Below are 21,138 nucleotides of genomic sequence, written 5' to 3'. Positions count from 1 at the left end.
TGTGAATTCCACTTTCCCCTTCATATGTTAACAGCCGGTGAAAAAGATGATGTATGATCACACCTATGGAGTCAGCATAGTGAGGAAATGGAGTTAATTGAAGGTAATTTATTTTATATAAACAATGAAAAAGTAACATTTTCCTTTGTTCCTGCTGGTGATACAACCTGGTTGAGTTGGGCAGCAATGGTTCTTCCAACAACTGGTACCTACCCATCCTTGTTCTGCAATGTTCGCAAAAGTGAAGTTACTTTCTTAGGCGGATCTATTGGGTATTCTAATTGTTATAAGAAATGGAAGATTTCTGATGACACTTTTCGAAAATGATCTTTTAAAGTTACAATAGTTTCAAAAAAAATTTTTAAAATGATTTGTCAGAAAATGTCAAACATCTAAAATCTCTGGATTTTATGGCTGAGAATGGATTGCGTCAATTAAGTGAATCAAGAATTGGTATATTTTCAGACAGCATAAAACCAGACCCCCTGCATTTAGAAATAAACAATTGGACACATTGCCTAAATGTATTATATTTTGAAGCAACAAGACAAAACAGATTTGTTGAGTTTTGTAAAATCTTAAAAGCACCAGCTAAGCATTTTTCTGATTCTATATTTGGTATTAAGTATTGGCTTAAGTTTTATTGATAAAATGTATGTAGAACATTGCCTTGTTGAAGTTTATCGGTAAGTTATGTTTATAGTAAAAGAAGTTAAAATTGTTTTAAATAATTTTTCATAATGGATTATTTTATTAGAATTTTTATATCAACTTATTAAATCGTAATATTTATTTTAAAGATTGAAGACTCCATAAGTCAGGATTGTTGGTGCACAAGCGATATCGATTGCCCAATATGGTTATTGCTTTGTTGACGTTTTGAAACACAATAAAGAATCAGAACAGGAAAAAGTTATGAGACTAGTTCTAGCGCAGATATTTACAGCACTTCCAGATGTTGGAAGCCTCATTAACATAGTAGATGTTGTTGAAGAAAACATCTACTATGTTAATGACACTTCCAACATCTGGAAGTGCTGTAAATATCTGCGCTAGAACTAGTCTTATAACTTTTTCCTGTTCTGATTCTTTATTGTGTTTCAAAACATCAACAAAACGTTATGTTGAAAATGTTACTGGTGCTTGTCAAAGATATTTTTTATTATTTGCACTTTTTTTCAGTGTACGGTTTGGACTATTGATTATGTTATTCCATTTCATGCGTAAGAAATTTTCAAAGGTTATGGAGTTTGTTTTGGTATTCTTTCTATGCAAGGAAAATCTAAACATTCATCCATTAAGCAACAATTAAAATCTTGCAGCAACAGATCTACGAAACAAGATGAAAGAGGTAAATGGTATCAACTTATGCGGTCAGGCTATGTACGAAATTTTTACTTGCCTTATCATTTACTGATACCATCCATGTATCAATCTCATTTTCAATCTCGTAACCCGTTACATACGAAGAATTCTATAGCTGTTCACGTTCACTAAAATCTGAGCTTTAATGTCAAGTTTGCATTGATTCGGTAGCATTGATTTTAGATTGTGTCCAGAAAAAATATTTGACAGAAGATTTTATTTTCATAAAAAAGCCTGTAAAATGCAAAATATGTAGTAAAAGATTCACAGATACTTGTTCTTTAAATAAATACGCAGCAAAAAATGAATGCAATCCAGTTATTACTCAACTTTTTCTGCAAGCATTGACTATTTACCAGCTAAATTATGAGCTGAAGGCTCGTATGACGAGTGTTAATGCTTCGAAAAAAGATTTGAAAAGGCGTCTAGAGGGCTTGTTGTAAATATAAATTAAAACCACGTAAGACTTGTTTTCAAGGTAATAATATGTTTTTGAAATAAAATATGTACTTTTTTTTTGTATTTTTGAATTCCTCAGCCAAGAACCAAGAGGCCATATGTCCATTATTTGTATTTCCGAGAAAATCGAGTTTTAAATTTTAGTTTAAAAAGAATTTCTTCCAGAAAGTCTGGTTAATTATTTATATACACCCTGAATTTTTATTATTCTTGTAACTAGATTTAGTGGACACATACCTCATTGGATGTTGAATATTTATTGATAATACATTAGAAATACACAAAATTTGGACATACGGCCTTTTGGTGCTCAGCTGATGAGTTGATAAATTTATAAAACTAAAAAATTATTACTATTGACATATGAACTTAATAATTTATTACTATAAAAGTTTTAAACAAGTTCACATATATATGAATATGTGAACTTATTGAAAACTTTCATAGTAAATTTATTTCTCAAACCAATTTTCATCTTGAATTGTGTTTTTTTGAAGTTACTTTCGACTTCTTTTTAGAAAGTAAAAACAGAAGAACCAAGAACGAACTACTTAAGCACATTGAGTAAATTAAAATAGAGCTTCGGAAAAACAGATATTTTCATAACCACAAATCTTATTAAAAGCATATTATGATATAGGAACAATTAACGAGTTTAGGAGAAAAAGAATTCCAAAAATTCCATGAATTTTTATCTTGAAGATTTAGTTACGTATACTTTTATTTATTATGTATTATAAGTTAAAATTGAGTTGTTAGTCATTAAAATAAAAAATCTCTCTCACATAAAAGTATAATTACCTCAATAACCACATTGGTATGCAAGCAAACTGAAAATTGCAATTTTCATATTGTTATTTGTTTTCTGCCTAAAAATGATTTTAAAAGCTTGTGTGGCTATGAAAATAACCGTTTTTTAATCGCCATTCAAGTATTATTGAACTCTTTGTTGACAAGAGATTGAGCAGCAGTGTCAACAACAAAGCCTTCAGCAGTATATCTTTGTATATAAAAGGAAACTTTGAAATAATTTATATTGTGAAAGTATTTCATACGTATTGGGGTATTTATGCTGATAACAACATTTTGATTCCCCAACATAAGATAATTTTGTTTTTGATATACCATGATCTTTTATTTTAGAATAAATTCGTTTTTTAAGGTAATTTGTTTAATTAAATTTTGATGGATTAAACAGTTGAACTGCTGTATCTTGTTTCCCTATTAAAATAAGAAGGTTTTTCATGTTATTTTTTGGTGATAGTAACTCTATGCTTCCTCCATAGCTCTTAAAAATTACTGCCATAAACCTCATTATTTGCCACGGAATATATACCTATTTGATAAAACAAGACCTGTTAAATGACTTCTGGTCAGTTTGGAGAGCATTGCAATCCCTATTTCTTTTAAATAGCCATCTAGCATCGGCTTAACCAAAACCAGGCGATTCCCAAAATTCTCTTCAATTTCTGAGTCCATTTCACTTCCCATTGAGTAGTGTTTCAACAATTTCAATTCTTTTAGCAACCACAGTCTCCCAAATGATTAAGTCTCAGCTTAGTTTTTATCTAGAATTTACCATTTCTTTCAGTTTGGGAGAACGTCATTTTGAATGAAAAACTAATATGGTGGTATAAATATGTGGGAAACTTTTAGCACAAATTGCTAATTTCTTTACCCTTAAACTACTAAATACTAAAATTGACCGAAACGACTCAAATACTTTTGATAAATTTTATATCTAAATTTAATAACTAGATTATCGACAACCAGTTCTTTTTTCAAATAAATTCGCAAGTGGGAGAAATTACATAGAATAATTACCAGCGTGAGATTATTGCATGATGTTAGAGACTTGTTAAAGAACTGAAATTTAGTTTAAAATGTAAAAAAAAAATGTAAATATAAATGTTATAAACTCATCGCTCTCACGCTAAGAGAATGATAGAGAGGTAAATATTTTAGAGATTTATTGATAGCGGACTAGGGGAGGGGGGTATTGTTAACAGACGATTATCGCAATTTTTTTGCAAAGCTTTCATTTTCCATAAACATGAGCATATAAATGTTGGAATTTGCTCCGTGTCGTTACATAAATTTAAATTCTTAAGCAAAAACAAAAAGGATGCTACAAGCATGATTTTATATATGAGATTCGGATTTGGTTGTTTAAATATTACGATTTGCATTATTGTTAAGTTATTAACTTTTAACATGGTTTATTGTGAAGAAAAAGGTTTTATATGATGAAATGATATTAAGTTCATTTTTTTTCAGTAATTTTTTTTTTTTTTTAACATATACTTTTGAATATAAATTTAAATTAAAAAGTGTGTTTTTTTGAGCCACCCTACTTAATTCTCCATTTTAAATAAATCAAATTTAACAGCTGTTGTGGTTATGAAAAGTTATCCTTTTTTTTTAATTAATTACTTTTACTACCGCCTTTTTAACTTTCATATTTTTAAATTATTCTTGATGTTATTTACATCAGTTATTTAGAAGTGTAAAAGTTTAACTTCTATTTGTTTAAAAAAACTGGGAATGGCTCTGCATTTTGCAATTTTAATTTAAGTTTTGTATTATGGCATTTTTTATTCAGCGTGGTTTTTGTTAAAAACCAATTTAACCAAAATGAAAGTTTCTCCTTAAAACTAGAATAATTGTTGCCTGGAATAGACTAATTGAAATTAGTTCTTTCCAGACAAGAGTTTTTTGAACAGCTATAAATTAATAAAAAAACAACTAATTTTTATTTCCGTTACGTCGTTGTTAACAAAGATTTTACCTTCAACGTAGTTATTAACAACGACAACCCTGAATAAGAGAAACGATAAGCAGCAGCATAGCTGCAAATATGCGCGGTTTTTTTACGGTAAACTTTAATCAGGACCACTTACCTATTTCCTCCCAACAAAGTTAATAATGGAACAAGTAAATCCAAAAAATATCTATTCAAAGCTATTTTATAAAAAGTCCTTTATTATAAAAAGATATGAATCCCAACTTTAAACGATTAAACTTTTTTAGAAAAAAAAATTAGGATGAGGCCCCCATTACCCAGGAAACAAACTTAATATGCATGTTTATCGAGACTACACAGACGCTGTCAGAGTTCTACCAAGTCTAAACAATATAGTAAAATTAAAAAAAAAGATATTTAAAAAAGTTTAGTTCTCCAGCTTGATCTGAAAATAATTTAAAAATGCACGTTTATCAAATTTACACAAGTGCTGAAAGTTTTGGAGCTCTAGCTAGTGTGGAAGGTAGTGAAAAATCAATCGCAGAATTTCGGAACCACTGATAACGACAAACAACTTTTCAAGTCAAACTAACGTTTAAAAAAATTAAAAGTTTATTCTAAAGCAATTAAACAAGATTTTAGTTTTCTAATCTTCCTTGTGCGGGTTGGACACCAACGCAACGAAAAGGTTATTAGAGTGCCCACAACCGGCTTTCGTTACCATCTTTTTTCAAATGGATTATGTATGATAAAACGCAGTAAAAGATTATATCAGATAAACACTCCTCTCATCATATAGATTATATCAGATAGTTTAAATGATTTATAATATTTTAGAAACTGTTTTAGCAGACGATGCCGTTGCGGATACCGAAAATATTATTTTGCGTTATATTACCATAACAGAATATTTGATTGAAAAGACTAATACAAAAATTAAAAGCTGTAGAAAAACCACGCTCTAACGAATAGTGACTTAGTCAAGGTTTGGCTGCATGCCTAGCATCCAGCAGCGTTGCTACTAAAAAGAAATAAAAAAAGAAGTAAAAAACCAATGATTATTTAGCAGCTCCTATTAGTACTATGGCTCTCAAGCGGCTGGGAGCCTGTCTCTACTCTACTGGTATACCCGCATGTTGAGAATTACCCTTCATATATACGTAATAAGATATCCTTTTAAAATGCCCCACGACAGACACTCCCACATACATTAGAGTATTACCTGAAGTACTACCCTTAAGAGCCACAAACAGGTAATTGATTTGAATACTATTTATCTCAAAATTTATGTTAAGTCAACTTAAAATGACTTTTCATTGAGAAAGTAGATAATATAACTTACATTTACTTATTTTCAAAGTAAAATAAAAAAATTCAAAGACAAAATTTACTTTTATTTGTAATTGTAAATAACAATTTTTTCAAATTACTTTTTTGTAATCTGTTTTTGCTAAATTGTTACTTTTACACGTAAAAGTAACTTGTTTTTTTTAGTTTTTTTTTTTATCTTTTTATTTAGGTGCCCAAAGAATGGGCATCAAAATAAAAAAGATCTCTATAAATAAAAAGTCTTTACGGCCTTATCTAAGAACACCGTATGAGCATTTAATAGAAAATGCAATACAAAATGCAAATGACTTTTACTTGTAAAAATAAATCACTTTTTCAAGTAACAGTTTCTCATTTAAAAAACTAAACTTAAGTAATAAAGTTTTACGTGTTATATTATTTGTGTAAAAAAAATAAATATTTTTAAATGTAAGTCCCGGTCATGTAATTATTTTTTTATAAGTTACGACTGTAAATTTTTTTTTATCGGCAAAAGTGTAAATAAAAAAAAAAATAAGTTTTTATTATATAATTTAATAAGAGTTCTGTAAAGTAATTTACGCTTAAAAGTAATTCGCGTTTTTACATCAAAATAAGTAAAAGAGCCATCCCTTGTTTGATATCTCTTTCATAACTTTGTAAAAACAGGTATAAAATTCTATTATTTTATGGCTCTATGATAAAGTCATAATATGTTACACGTGTATTAATAAGTTATAAAAAAGATATTATACGTTTGCCATGGTGACTACGAGTTTGACTTCATATGAATAACCCAAATAATCATAACGATGAGTTCAAATGTACCAATAAAACATTGATTATGTCATATCAAAAATGTTTATAAATTACTAAAACTTTTCGATAAGTACTATTTACTATTCCAGTTAAGCCTGATCGTTAAATCAAACATTAAAAAATAAAATGTTGTTATTTTTTCAGGATCCCTGTTCCCTTGCCACAATTAAAATTGATTAAAAAAATTTTAGTCTAAATAATAAAAGTAATGGAAACTGAAGAAGTAAGAATATCATTTCACTTTTATATTTTTGTAAAATTGTAAATGACAAGTTGATAAAAATATGATGGGAATGTTGATTTTATAGAAACCGAAACAAAATTGTTTCAGATGTGTAGATTTTATAAAAAATTATACCTTCGAATTTAAGAATTTTTGTGTTGATTAATGATTACCAATTGATAACACGTAGTTTTAGCAAATAATATTAGAAAATAATAGCATTATATAATTTTGACTCGTAAAAGTTATGCTAAATCTCTTATAAAAATTGTTCACTTGCAAGGGTTTACGCATTTGGTACCTGCATGACATTTTTTAATAATTTTAACTGTATTTTTGTTTGTTTCTTTACTAATAAGTTTTGCCGCATAATCAAAAAATGATAATAAAAAAAAGTAACTCAACAAAAAAAAGTTTAAAGGCCTAAAGTTAAACAAAAAAAAATAGATCATTAAACTACAGCTTTAATATTGAAAGAGCGAAAATATTAAGTTAAATCAACTTTTAATATATTTACTTTGTTATGCTTATTACACTTACTATCTTATAATTATTACTCTTAACATAAATATTGTTCTTGAAGTATATCTTAAACTAGTTGTTTTTTATGTTTAAATTTATAATTTTCAATAAATAATTTGCAAAGTATAAATATATTATATTGTTATTGTAAACACGTAGTATTGGGACTCGATGATAAAACAAATAATGTCTTCTACTTGCCCCGCCAGTGTTTTTATTTATAAACATTTAAATTGTAGAAGCAATTAAATGGCAAAATAAACAAACAAATCTAATGTTATGTGCGTTTAACACTCAAGCAAACCAAGAGGAAACTGTAAATAAAGATCTCTAATGAGGCTACGATCATTACTTTTATACATTTTTTGCAATTTATAAAAAAAAAAAAAAAAAAAAATAATTAGGAGGTGTGTATCAGACCTATCCTTACCCGTTTTACGGGTTGGAATACTCTATTAACTGTTATATATTTATTTGAGTACACCCAACAACATGGCAGACATACTAGAAACACTCCGAAAGCACTCTGTAAAATACCGGAGACCTCTAAGTGTTCTTAATTATCCAAAGTTATACTTTTGATGACATATTTCTCACAGAAATCTGGCACGATTCAGAAATTTTATTTTAATTTAATAAATTACCATGTTATAACCATGAGCGAGATCTTGTTTCGTTCTCGTTTCTCGTGAGAAATGAGAAATAGAAAATTCTCGCGAGAAGTAGAACGAGACTTAAATACTATATTATTTTCCAAATTAAAAATTATTATAATTTCCAAAATGCCTAATAATTGGTTTTTTTAATTAATTAATATTTGACTCCGTGATTTTAATAAATCTAATTAAAAATTTAATTTGTTTTTGACAAAAACTAATTAAATTTTTAATTAGATTTTTAAAATAAATCTAATTAAAAAATTTTAATTAGATTTTAAATATTTTTAATTAGATTTTAAATAGAAAAACTTTTTGTATAAAATGGTGCACTTGCGACTTAATTTTAAAGTTTTAGCTATTCCAGCAAGTTCAACTAAATCAGAGAGAGTTTTTAGCTCAGGTGGAAATGTCGATCATCCAGAAATAACTTACACCCAGAAAAAGTAGAATAAATCATCTTAATCAGAGAAAACATTGTCTTGTTGGAAAAGTTTGGCAAAAAAAAATTCTGAATTAATATTTGAAAAAGTTGTTTACATTTGACAAATGTCATTTGTGTCTATTTGTCAAAACCATGTTTACATTTTTTTTTTTTACTTGGTTTTTAATAAATTTGTTTTCAAAAATTGTTAAATTTCTCGTCTCGTCTTGTTCTCGGTCTCATGAGAAGTACTAACTTTTCGTCTCGGTCTCGTCTCGGTTTGAAAAAACCTAGTCTCGCTTATGGTTACCATGTTACCATTTTTCTTTTAAACTTTTTGTCATCCGCGCAAAATTGGTAAAACCATCAAATAATACCAGCTGATACTAATTAATAATATATCTTTATCTAACAAACATAAAATTTTTGGTTAGTTTTACCCATCTAGTTATTGGTTTTGTAAAAATTTTACTGCAATGCCGACTGTTGCTCAGTCATGCCATAAACATACAAACCATAAACATCATCACGCAGCAAATAAATTGAATGGCATTGCACTGTTTTATAGGCGGGAAGAACAAACAATAAACAGATAAAAAAATTCTGTGCATGGGCTATTTTATATGGAGCTTTTAGGTTATAGTTGGTTTTTTGATGAATGTAATCAATTTATTGGCATTTTAAAACATTTCAAGTGGGCGATTTTTAGCTTTGAGAAGAAAGCTGTCAGTATATTTAAGCATTTTTTACCCTCATTTTGTTTCTATAATTCTACTGTATTATACTATAAATATTTAAAAAAAGGTCTTTTTTTTTCCAACGTGTAGTATTAATAGTACAAATCTAACATATTACAAGATTAGCGACAGTACTTGAAGAAGATAATAAAGACCTTATCATGAAGCCCTTTACAATGCTTTTTAGTGTCGAGTATAAAATAATATAAATACTTAATATTACAATGAAGTTATAAAAATTCGTAAAATAACATAAACAATAACATAAAGTTTAACAAAACATAGTAATAAAAAACAATAAAATTTAAAAACATAATCCATTAGAGAGGTAACTTTCCTTAAAAATTATGGAATTGTTTGCAATAAAACAATAATACAATAAGGTCTAATATACCAGCAAAAATATACGGAAGAAAGTTTAAAAAATAAGAAGTATTCAGTTTGCAACAAGGAGCATTGAGATTTTTGTCAATTTGTTAATTATATTTGCCTTTCGGTTTTAGAGAATAAAGATATTAAAATACCTGTAAGGATACATTTTCTTTACATTCAAGCATAAAGCATAAAATATTCAAAAACTAAGTTGATTCAAATCTTTCATTTTGTTAAGAAGTAGGGCAGGATATTTAAGACAATTTCTAAAGTTTGTTATGCAAGCTGCGTGTTTCTGATGTGTAAAAAAGTTTAAAATTTTGTCTTTTGAGTGCTTTACAGTATAATATTTTCATAGTTTATATGACAGTAAACAAATAAATAGTATAATTGTGTAAACTGCCGTTTATTGAGTATGTTTCTAGCCTTGTATAAAATACCAATGCATTTGTAAAATCTAGAAGAGATAATATTAATGTGATGTTTCCAAGTTAAATTTCCATCAATATAGATTCCTAGAATTTTTTTTACTTTTTCTCTTTTTATGATTACATTGTCAATGTAGAGTTCAGGTAACAGATGTGGTATTCTATGTTTTTTATAGAGTGGATTAAAAAGTATTCATTTGGTTTTAGCAGTGTTAAGAGAAAATCTATTTAATTTGAACCAATCGGAAATTTTTTTAAATTTATTTGTCATATTATTGAAAAGAATGTTAATATTTTCGTGATATAAAAATAAATTTGTGTCGTCTACAAAGATTAATTTGGTTAGGTTTGAAGTTTTATAGAGGTTATTTATTTTATAAAGAGAAGAGGTCCAACGAAGATTTTTTATTATAAACATATTGCTTACAACTTGTTATCTTTTTAATCAACCAAGGGTATTTTTGTTACTCCATATGATGATAATTTTTCTATTAGAATATGATGGTTGACGGTATTAAAGGCTTTAGATAAGTCAATAAATACTCCTAATGTGAAATGAGATTTTTAAAATAATTTTGAGATGTTGCGCGTAAGTTGGGGAAGTGTGTAACAGTGTGTTCAATATTTTCAAAACCAATTGGTTTTTGTATACGATTTTACTATTAATTACATAGACGCAAATTCAGTTAAACCTTTTTTTTCCTGAAACTTTTGAAAAATCTGAGAGCAACCAATATAGGGCGGTTACTATTTATGCTAGTAAGATCTTCTGTCTTGTGGATATGAACTACTTTAACAATTTTTAGACAATCTGGAAACATTCCTTGACTTATGCTCTAAAAGATTTCGAAAAGAGTGTGTTTTATAACATCACAAAAGACTTAATGGTAACGGGTGATACGGAAGTAATCGGACAAAATAAAAACGTCAATAACTTATTTATAAACTAAAAAAAAAACTACTATTATATTTTTTTTAAATAAACCATATATCTTTTAATAAAAATATATTATTTTTTATATGAAAAAACACCACCATACGCAATTGATCTCAATTTCGCTCTGACGCCTTTTATATGCGACTGTAAAAAGTTTAAATCAATTTCTTGTAGTTTTAGTTTAATGCGATCAATTAAAACTTGCTCTGTTGAAGCTTGCCAATCCCCCTCGTAAACTTTGTGTGCCAAATTTCCCCCAAAAATTTTCAATTGGTTGTGCTTGAGGCACATTTGGGAGATCGGATTCTTTATCAACGTAATAGATATATTGGTCCATCCAATTTAGAGAATCTTTAGAATAATGAGAACTTGCTAAATCTGGCCAAAATAAATAATTAAAGTCTCCATAATACTTGTGAATAAATGGAAGAAGTCGTTTTTCTAAACATTCATTAATATAGATTGATGAATTGATCGCTACAGCCTTGGACATACCATGGTCAGATATGGCTATCCACATTAATAACTTTTTTGGAAATTTCTCTTTTCCTATAAAACGAAGACTTTTTGGGCATGTCTTTTTGTTGTTTGTGTAGTATCCAGAAGTTCCAGGCATGTTGTCCCCTGCAAAACAAAAGTATTTTTCGTCATCGATGACTAGAAGCGATTTTGTGTTATAGAGTTGGTTAACTAGTTTCCTGCATCTTTTCTTTGCCTTTATTTGTTGTTCTATAGTGTATTTTATAGTCTTTTCACGTTTTCTATATTTAATATTCATTTTTTTTAACTGACGACCAATTGTCGATTGATTTACACCGAATTTAATACCTATTTTTCTCTCACTGACCCCTTTTCAATTGTTGACAAGTCTCGTTAATTCGGCTTTGTTTTCTCTAGTCCGGGATGTCGACCAGTGTGCTTTCTATCAGAAAACGATTGAACAGTTTTAAGTCTTTTTAGGTTAACATATATTGTACTTCAAGCAAATCTTTCCTCTTCAAAATGGTTTACGATTTTTTTTATTTTTTATATTAGGTTTATTTACAAAAAACATTTTTAGTCGCTTTCAAAAAGATTCTTGTGCAGCTGCATTTAACCTCATTTTACCACAAAAACTGATTTGTATACTCAAATAATAATCAGTTTTTGTGATAAAATCAACGATAAACCACAAAAACTAATTATTATGCCCAAATAACGAAATTAGGATTTGTCCGATAACTTCCGCATCACCCGTTAAATCGTATTTTTGACATATAAACTAAGTTTTCAGAAAGAAAAACTCTTAACATACCTCCATATTTTGATAGTTAAATGAAAATAATTAGAAACAATAAAAAACACAAAGGCCTGAATTTATATAACGGGTGATAACTAAAAATCCGGACAAAGTTAATTTTGCTTCGTGCTAAAATAAGTATACGTAATAATTAAAATATATTTATTTAGCTCACATATTCTTTTTTTAGAAAAACATAAAAAGTATTTTAATCATTTAAAAATGAAGGTGAACCAAAAAAATGAAGATGAGCAGCGGAAACCTGTGTATGAATTTTATTTGGAAAATATAAATCTCGGCATAACATAGACAGTAAAGCTTTTTCTTGCTGAAAATATTCCAAGAAGTACCATTTATAACATAAGAAAACGCACTGAAAACAAATTTAGACATGAAAGAAAGCCTGGAAGTGGTCGTATAACCAAAGATTTCTAAGCTTAAAACCATGTTTGTCCATTAAGATGATTTTTCACAGAGGCAAATAGCTGGTAAAGTCAGTATTTCGCAACAGAGTATGAATAAAATACTCAGAAATCAGTCTGCTATTAAATGTCATAAAAAGCAAAAGATTCCGAAGGGAGATGAGCAAATGATGCTAAGAATTCGAACATGCTGACGATATTGACAATATACTTCCCATATTTGTAAAACGTATATAAATTTTTTATTTTGTGGGACTATTTTATTGTCTAACTCTATATTTAACAAGGTGGTATGTGGAAAAACATGTAACTTAAAACAGCCTATTTCACTTCTTTTAAAAGTGCACTTAGATTAAATTGCTTTACCAGTAGGTAAACACATTTGTGTAAAAGTTTTTGTTGTTTAAGTTTTATAGAAGCTGCAAAATTATATTACATTAAACAAACATATAAATGTCTTTATCTTTTCTTCAACACGTATACCCCTAAAGTATTTTTATTTAAGTTAGAGATATCCAAGATTTTAGTTTTATGACCCCTATGACAATTTAACAAATAACAAATTATATTATTATGTTCTAGGTAGCTACTAATATATATGTATAAAAAAATCTAGTAGAAAATAAAATCTTTTATTTTAAAAGATATTGTCTATTGAATAAATTTTTGATAAAAAAGACTTATCTTGAAAAGTATTTTAATGAGAAATTTTAAATTACAGTAATATGCCACAAACACCACTTTTTGAATTTAATGGTGTTACAATATTAATACCAGTTTAAGTATTCTGTCATTTGTTATGAAAAACTTTAAAATAAGTAATCTATTAAAGAAAAACTGTTACCTTATTTTCCTAAACTGATATCTAGTTATTGAATTAATAGAATATTCTCTGCAATGTTGTAATAATGAAATAGTATTAAACTGTATCTTATTTCTAAAATGTTATTTTTACTTTTTTTTAAACGTCAATCCTTTAGCCTCAATATAAAAATACCATCTTAAATTAAAATAAGAGCATTCAGACGCATTCAACCATTAAGTATTTATCTAAGCTGTTGTATTGTTATAATTGATTTACTTTAATGTAACAAGAATGATAAAGCATTTTAATATTTTGTGCTCGGATAATTTTTATTTATTACACACATAAATATTTGTCGTTTAATTTATAATTAAAACTGTCAAATAATGTAAAAATTTCTTTTATAACGCTATTATAGCAGAAGAAAATCTGAAAACAAGTCTTTTAAATAATCAAATTTATAAGTTTTGTTTAATACAACCTTTCAGTTTAATTGCATCATAGTTTTAAGGAGTAGATAGTCTGGAAAAACCGGTCGTTTCCATTATTTTGCCGTTTCAATTTGAAACTTGATATTCGGCCCGTTTACCTTGCACAACTTTAAAAAATAAGCAATCAAATTTATATACTAAACAAACCTATTTATATACTATATAAGTTCTTTATAATAAAGAAACACAGCTTGAAGATTTGTATATAGCGATTTCTGATGGAATTTTTGACAATAACAAGGAAATTGAACAAGATCTAGATGTATTATTATTATTTAAAGATTGCTTGCTATACAATTTTTTGTGCAAATTGTGTTGTAAAGTTAACAAAACGAAGTATGGCAAAAAGACACAAAACTTTGAAACATAAACTCACAAACTCATCATCTTGATCTCAAAAATAATGTTGAATAGTCTGCTTATAAATTGTCAAATAATTTATGGAGCTTCGCGATAAGACTGAGTTTGTCTTCTTCTAGCCTCAACCGTGTATATACATTTTATTCAAGTCTAATTTGATAATAATTTTTTTTCTGGCAAAATACATAATGATAATAATTATAATTTATACTTGCCTGAAGAAATTCTTTAAAAAAAGAGAAAAAGTTAAAACTTTGAAGCAGAGCGTTAGTTTTAGTTCTGAAAAAAACTGCACATTGTTATTTCAAAGTACAACGGTGATGCAGAAAAATTTTACATCTGCTCAGAAAAGTACAAGAGAGGCAGGATGCTATCCAGTCACCTATTTATAAATTATAATTATATATATATATATATATATATATATATATATATATATATATATATATATATATATATATATATATATATATATATATATATATACAGTGCTCGAAGTGAGGCGGGATGGGGCGGGATGCCATCCCGTTACCTGTTTAAATTTTGAAAACCATCCCACTCCATTTTTAATGCATATTTTGGGGTGGGATGCCATCCCGGTACATAATAAATTAATGGAAATTTTATTTTATTTTCCTTCTATAAATAAACTTGTAAAAACGATTTTAAAGTTTGCGGCAATATGCGAATTTAAATGAACTAAAGTAAAAAGTCTGCTCTGTCAATCTGCTTGAGAGTGAACATTCCAGAAATAAATATTGTCAATAGTATTTATTTTGATCTTATCGAATTAACAAACACAGAAGCCTCGTCTATTGCAAACTCTTTTATAAGTGCCTTACACGATTTTGGTTTTGAAAACAATTTTTTATTACGTAGTTGGGTGTCTTTTGCATGTGATGGTGCTTCTAATATGCTTGGCAAAAAGGCAGGCGTGGCCCAGTTACTTTTGAATCAGTTTCCTAATTTGATTTTATGGCATTGTAGCAATCACCGATTAGAGTTAGCAGTAAATGACGTTGTGCGCGATATCTTACCAATTTGTCACATGAAAAGCTTTTTTGATTAATTATATTCCATTTACAGTGCATCTCCCAAAAACAAAAAAGAACTGGAAACTGTTGCTATGGCTTTAAGTGTAAAACTAAATTCCATTGGAAGAATTCTAGGCACTAGATGGGTGTCGTCTAGCGCTCGATCTGTAATGGCTTTTTGGAATAATTATGCAGCATTGTATCAACACTTTCATGAATCTTCATAGGATTTAAGGCGTAATGGAGGAGATAGAGCCCAATATACAGGTCTTAAAAATAAATTATGTGATATCAATTTCATACTCAACATGGGACTAATGCTAGATGCTTTAATAAAACTAGAACATCTTTCTAAAAAATTACTAGATAGGCAAACTTCTTTACCTGATGCACATCGGCTTATCACCTTAAAATACCATATATTTCAATCAATGAGAAATAATTCAGGTGAATATTATTCGCAAACGCAGCTTACAGCAGAAAAGTTTGAATTTAAAAGCGTCAAATTACAAATCGGAAAAAGTTTCTAAAATTAATCAAAATGAATTTTTTAGTATAAGTGAAAATCTTGATTCTAGAATGTTTACAACTAGAGCTGCGCATAAATCTTTACAAGACAAAGAAGATGATTCAAACAAAGAAAAATGCGATAATTTAATAAAAAATTTACAAATTTTTGATAAGCCACAATGGTTTGCAGACCAAGATCTATGTTTTGGAGATAAAAAATTAGACAATTAGCAAAAACTTTTAATATTTGTGAAATTACGGCAGTCCAAAGGTTTCGTGAATACATTTCCACTGGTGACTGTAATAAAACCCCTAATGATCTTCAACCTCTGAAAACTGGTATAAATACCTTGATTGTTTCAACAGCTGAATGTGAGCGTTCTTTTTCTACTATGAATATAATCTTATCTTCCTTGCGAAACTCTTTATTAATAAAAACTGTGTCGAGTTTAATGTTCATTTCATTAGTAGGTCCACCAATTACGCATTTCGATCCAAAGGATTATGTCATTAAGTGGTTTGGGAAAGGACATCGCGGTGGTAATTTTAGGAATTGTGAAGCGCCGGCATTAAAATCTATAAATGAAAGTGAAACATTTTGGAAGATATTCTGACCGAATTTTTTTTCAATTATTTAAAAATTGGTTAATACAAAAAAAAAAGACTTGTTTAAAAATAAAATGTTTAAATATACCATTGTTTTTTGATTGCTTAATGACATTTTATGTGAGACAATATTTTACGGTGACCGTCTCTTAAGAATATAACGGACCTCAAGTTGTTTTTTTAATATAGGTTTTTTACTATAGGGATACTCTAGGGATTTATAATTCCTTTATTTAATCTACCAAAAATAAGAAATCTATAATATTAGGATAGGTGGGATGGTGATTAGAAAATATTAAAAACCATCCTGTTACCTTATTTATCCCACTTCCAGCACTTTATATATATATATATATATATATATATATATATATTTATATATATATATATATTTATATATATATGTATATATATATATATATATATATATATATATATATATATATATATATATATATATATATATATATATATATATATATATATATATATATATATATATATATATATATATATGTTAGCAGCTGTTTTTTTTTCATTTGAGGGCAATCTATTGCAACATTTTTAACAAAACATATATATTTTTTTGTTTAGAAAGAATCTCTGAAATTATATATATGTCCTGAGTGAAAAAACTTTTACTCTTTAAAAATAATTCAAGTGTTTTTTGTCACATACACATCTGCAAAAATAAAGTTGCGTCACTGAACTAGAAGCTAAAATTATTTAATTATTACCATGAAATTAGGCTTAAAGGTGAGGTTTTTTTAGAAAATCTATATTTTAATGTAAACTTTCCATCACTATTCAAAAAAATAGGTTAAAAAGCATTATATTAACTTATATTTATAGTTTAAAAGCTGATGAGTCACTGAACCCATCAACGGTATAATTAGCGTTTTAGAAAATAGCGTGGTAATGAAGTCAAAATATCATCATCCAAATGTTCAGATTTTGTTGTGGGTTTTAGTGGAATAAGTTTTGCATTTTAGTATTGTAATAGGCTATTAGTAATTATTTGTAAATTATTGGATTTATGTTGTCATTTTCTTATTAAGTTGTAAATTTTTAAGAAATAAATTCAAAATTAGTAGTAAGAAAAAAAAATTTATGCAGAATACCAAGCTAATTATGTTTATCAGAATGCTGATAAAAAGCAGAAATGTTCAGTGTAAGATCTTAGAGATATCGAGTAAAATTGAAAGCCGATTCTAATAAAAAGCATTTTACACTGCTAAAGCAAAATTAGAAGTAAAAAGTTCCGCTATAAAAAGAAAACTTTTCAATCAATCTTAAAGACTAAGCTCATCTTTTAAAAACGTATAACAAAGAGGAAAAGCATTGAAAAAAGCACAACCAAATTCAAAGAAAAAACAAGCTGAAGTTCTTTCTATTCTTTCAAACCGCTCTGCTTGTAAAAGAAAATTCGGGTCTACCCCATGCATGTTCAAAGTCTTTCTGAAAGTGATGTTTTAGCAGTTGTAACCATATATAATGAAGATAAAGTTTCCAAATATCAACAAACAAAAAAGATGTCACTAAAATTCAATTATCTGACGTAACAATATTCCAATACGATATTCATATTATATACTATAAGAAGCTTTCGAGGTATTCAAGGAAAAACATCAGCACATAAAAATTAGACTCAACAAATTTTGTAGTTTTATCTAAAATTTGTTTCAAAATTTCCGCATAATGTTTGTGTTTGCAGTTTGCATAAAAATATACAAATTGCCTTAGATACATTAATAAAATCAACTCAATCAAAGTTAATTAAATTAATAAAATCAATAAAAGTTAATAAAATCAACTCAATCAAAATAACTGTGTTTGTGAACCGTTCACATACGATTGCCCCTATGAAAAATGAGTTGCATGCAAAAGTATGAAACAGTTCGATAACACTTGCAAACTGTTAACGCATTTGGTTTCGAAGTATCCTGGGACGAGTGGAGAAAGACTGAAACTAAAACATCTGCGAACATTTAAAAAGTTTCAAAGAAGTCTACTGTAACAGAACTCATCCAACACATATCAGCGGTGCGTGATAAGTTTGTTAAACACGCATTTGTAAAGAAAAACCAATAAACAAATTATTAAGAAACTGAAGAAAGTATTAATTCTAAAATTGCGGTAATCTAAGTTTACTGGGCTGAAAACGCAAGATGTTTCTATCATAATGAACGGCAAGAAGCTCATTTTGGTAAAAATCAGGTTTCTATCAAGACCCTTGGACTTGGACTAATATTGAGTTAAAAACACTTGCTATAGTTTCTTATTCAACTGATCATACAAGGTCTTCAGCTATACCGTACAGCGACAAAATCCTTTACTTTATTCCTGATCGAGTGAAAGAAGTACTCATGTTTAGCGATAAAGCCACTTCTCAGTTTAAAAACAAAAACAAAATGGCTACAATGGTTATGTTCGAAAAATATTTCAGAAAAATTCTTTTAGCATTTCTTTACAGCAATGGACGGGAAAAGAAAGGTTGACGATATTGGAGCTACTGTTAAGCGAATCGCAGCCCTGAGAGTTAAATCTAGTCAATGCGAGATCAGTTCAGCAGCAGATTTTGCGTTAAATTACAAGATTTGCAAATATCTGTAATTCATATGTCAGAAAACGATACAAGACAACGAAAAAATGAACTTAACTTCTGTTTAATTTTAAATTATTAAAGAAAAATCAAAGATATATCAAAATCACATTATTTTTATGTTCAGAATGATGACTTTGTTCCTATACTATTTTCACCTGAGTATAATTAAAATTTATTACAAAATAACAAAACTTTTTGAACATGATTCTAATTTCATCTTTTTGTTTCGTCATTGAATGTTTTTTTTTTGTAAAATAAAGCGATACGAAAACTTTGTTTGTTGCTTTTATTATGACTACCTTATTGCCAAATGAATAAATTACAACAAAAAAATCTAATTAATCTAGCAAGAATTAAAATGTCTGCGAAAACTTTATTAAGTATGCTGATAAAGTAAACACTTTTTTTCGCGTTGCGTCACTGAACTCGTGTTTCAATTTTTGCTACGCGTCAAAAACAAATGACCAAATTAAACTATCCCCATTCCAAAGAAAATTATTTAATAATTACTTTCTGTAACTTCCCGTTAACGAAAAAATATAGTAATTAAAATTTTTTTATAATAGGTTATAACTTCATTTAAAATTTTTTTTTCTATAAATTGAATTTTTTTTGAGATTAGTAACTCTTCCTGATGATCCAGCAATGGTGAAACTTAAAGTAGAAGATAAAAGTTAGATAACTGTTTTCTACTAATTTATTATTGCTCTGTTCTTTAAGAACATTGAGCACTCTATTTGTAAAATACACATAATTTACCTATATATATATATATATATATATATATATATATATATATATATATATATATATATATATATATATATATATATATATATATATATATATATCCCAGTGGGCACAAAAACGTTTTGCAAACGTTTTTTAAAGGTCCCGCGAAACGTTTTTTAATGGTTTTTTGAACGTTCATATGAAACGGTGACCGGACGTTTTCCAAAAAACGTTTTTTGAACGTTTTCTAATGGTCTCACGAAAACGTTTTTTAATGGTTTTTTGAACGTTTATATGAAACGGTGACCGGGCGTTTTTCTAAAAGCGTTTTTTGAACGTTTTCTAAGGGTTTCACAAAAACGTTTTTTAATGGTTTTTTGAACGTTCATATGAAACGGTGACCGAACGTTTTCCTAAAAACGTTTTTAGAACGTTTTTTAAGGTTCTCACGAAAGCGTTTTTTGATGGATTTTTATTATATGTAAATGAAACGTTTTAATCTTTTTAAGGATTATCCTAAATCATTTATTTAAGTATAAGTTATTTCAGTAAATAAGTTATGTTATGCAGAAAAAAATCTTTTACAAACGAAAATTTAGGAGCAACAGCCTCGATCTCGATAATTTAATAAATTTCTAAAAGTTTAATTTTCTGTTTATTTATAATATAAGCATACAAAAAAATAGCATACATTTATAAATAAGCCTACAAAAACGTAAAAAAATAATTGTTATGCTATTCTATCAAGAGCTCTCTTCGATCTTCAACTTATTGACCGAATGAAATGATCTTCAACTTATTGACCGAATCAAACTTCGTTGTATGTGACACCAGTGTTTCTAAAAACAGAAATACTATAGAAATCTTTCATGGATTCTAACTAGCACATATAAAGGGTGTTTCTTGAACGCACATTTATACTCATGGTAAATTCTACACTTTACTTTTAGTTTATTTAACAATTATTTTAACCTTGTTATAATTTCATTATGTAATAAAATAAAAAAACCTGATGAAAGTTTCTCATAACAATAAATTCAAGTGATGCTTTTTGGGTAGTTTTTTAAACTTGATGAAAAAAAACTTTATATACTGATTATTAACGTTGGAAATACTTTCAAACTTGATAAAAAATATTTATTTACATAAAATGTTTAATAAAACCAGATGACATTCTTTGATAAACTTACATTCAGCAACTTTTTGGACTTTAATAATAGGACTTGCTTCTCTTATGTTCAAATAACTGTGATATGTTGCACTGTTTCATTCAAATATGAATAGAAATAGCTTCATACATT

General features: G+C 27.8%; 1 protein-coding gene across 2 annotated transcripts in view; it reads right to left on the bottom strand.

Annotated features, from left to right (window-relative positions):
- Positions 1 to 13,721, bottom strand: part of LOC136083870 (TNF receptor-associated factor 3-like) — a 128,591-nt gene extending 114,870 nt beyond the window's left edge. Inside the window, exon 1 of one of the 2 annotated variants that reach the window (XM_065803778.1) lies at positions 13,539 to 13,721. The gene's annotated coding sequence lies outside the window, so the exon portion shown is untranslated. The remainder of the gene's footprint in view (positions 1 to 13,538) is intronic. The other variant, XM_065803777.1, reaches the window with a different exon arrangement.
- Positions 13,722 to 21,138: the final 7,417 nt, after the last annotated feature.

Source organism: Hydra vulgaris, chromosome 08, assembly GCF_038396675.1.
Source record: "Hydra vulgaris chromosome 08, alternate assembly HydraT2T_AEP".
NCBI classification, from domain to species: Eukaryota; Metazoa; Cnidaria; class Hydrozoa; order Anthoathecata; family Hydridae; genus Hydra; species Hydra vulgaris.
This window is presented reverse-complemented; position numbering and strand designations above follow the sequence as displayed.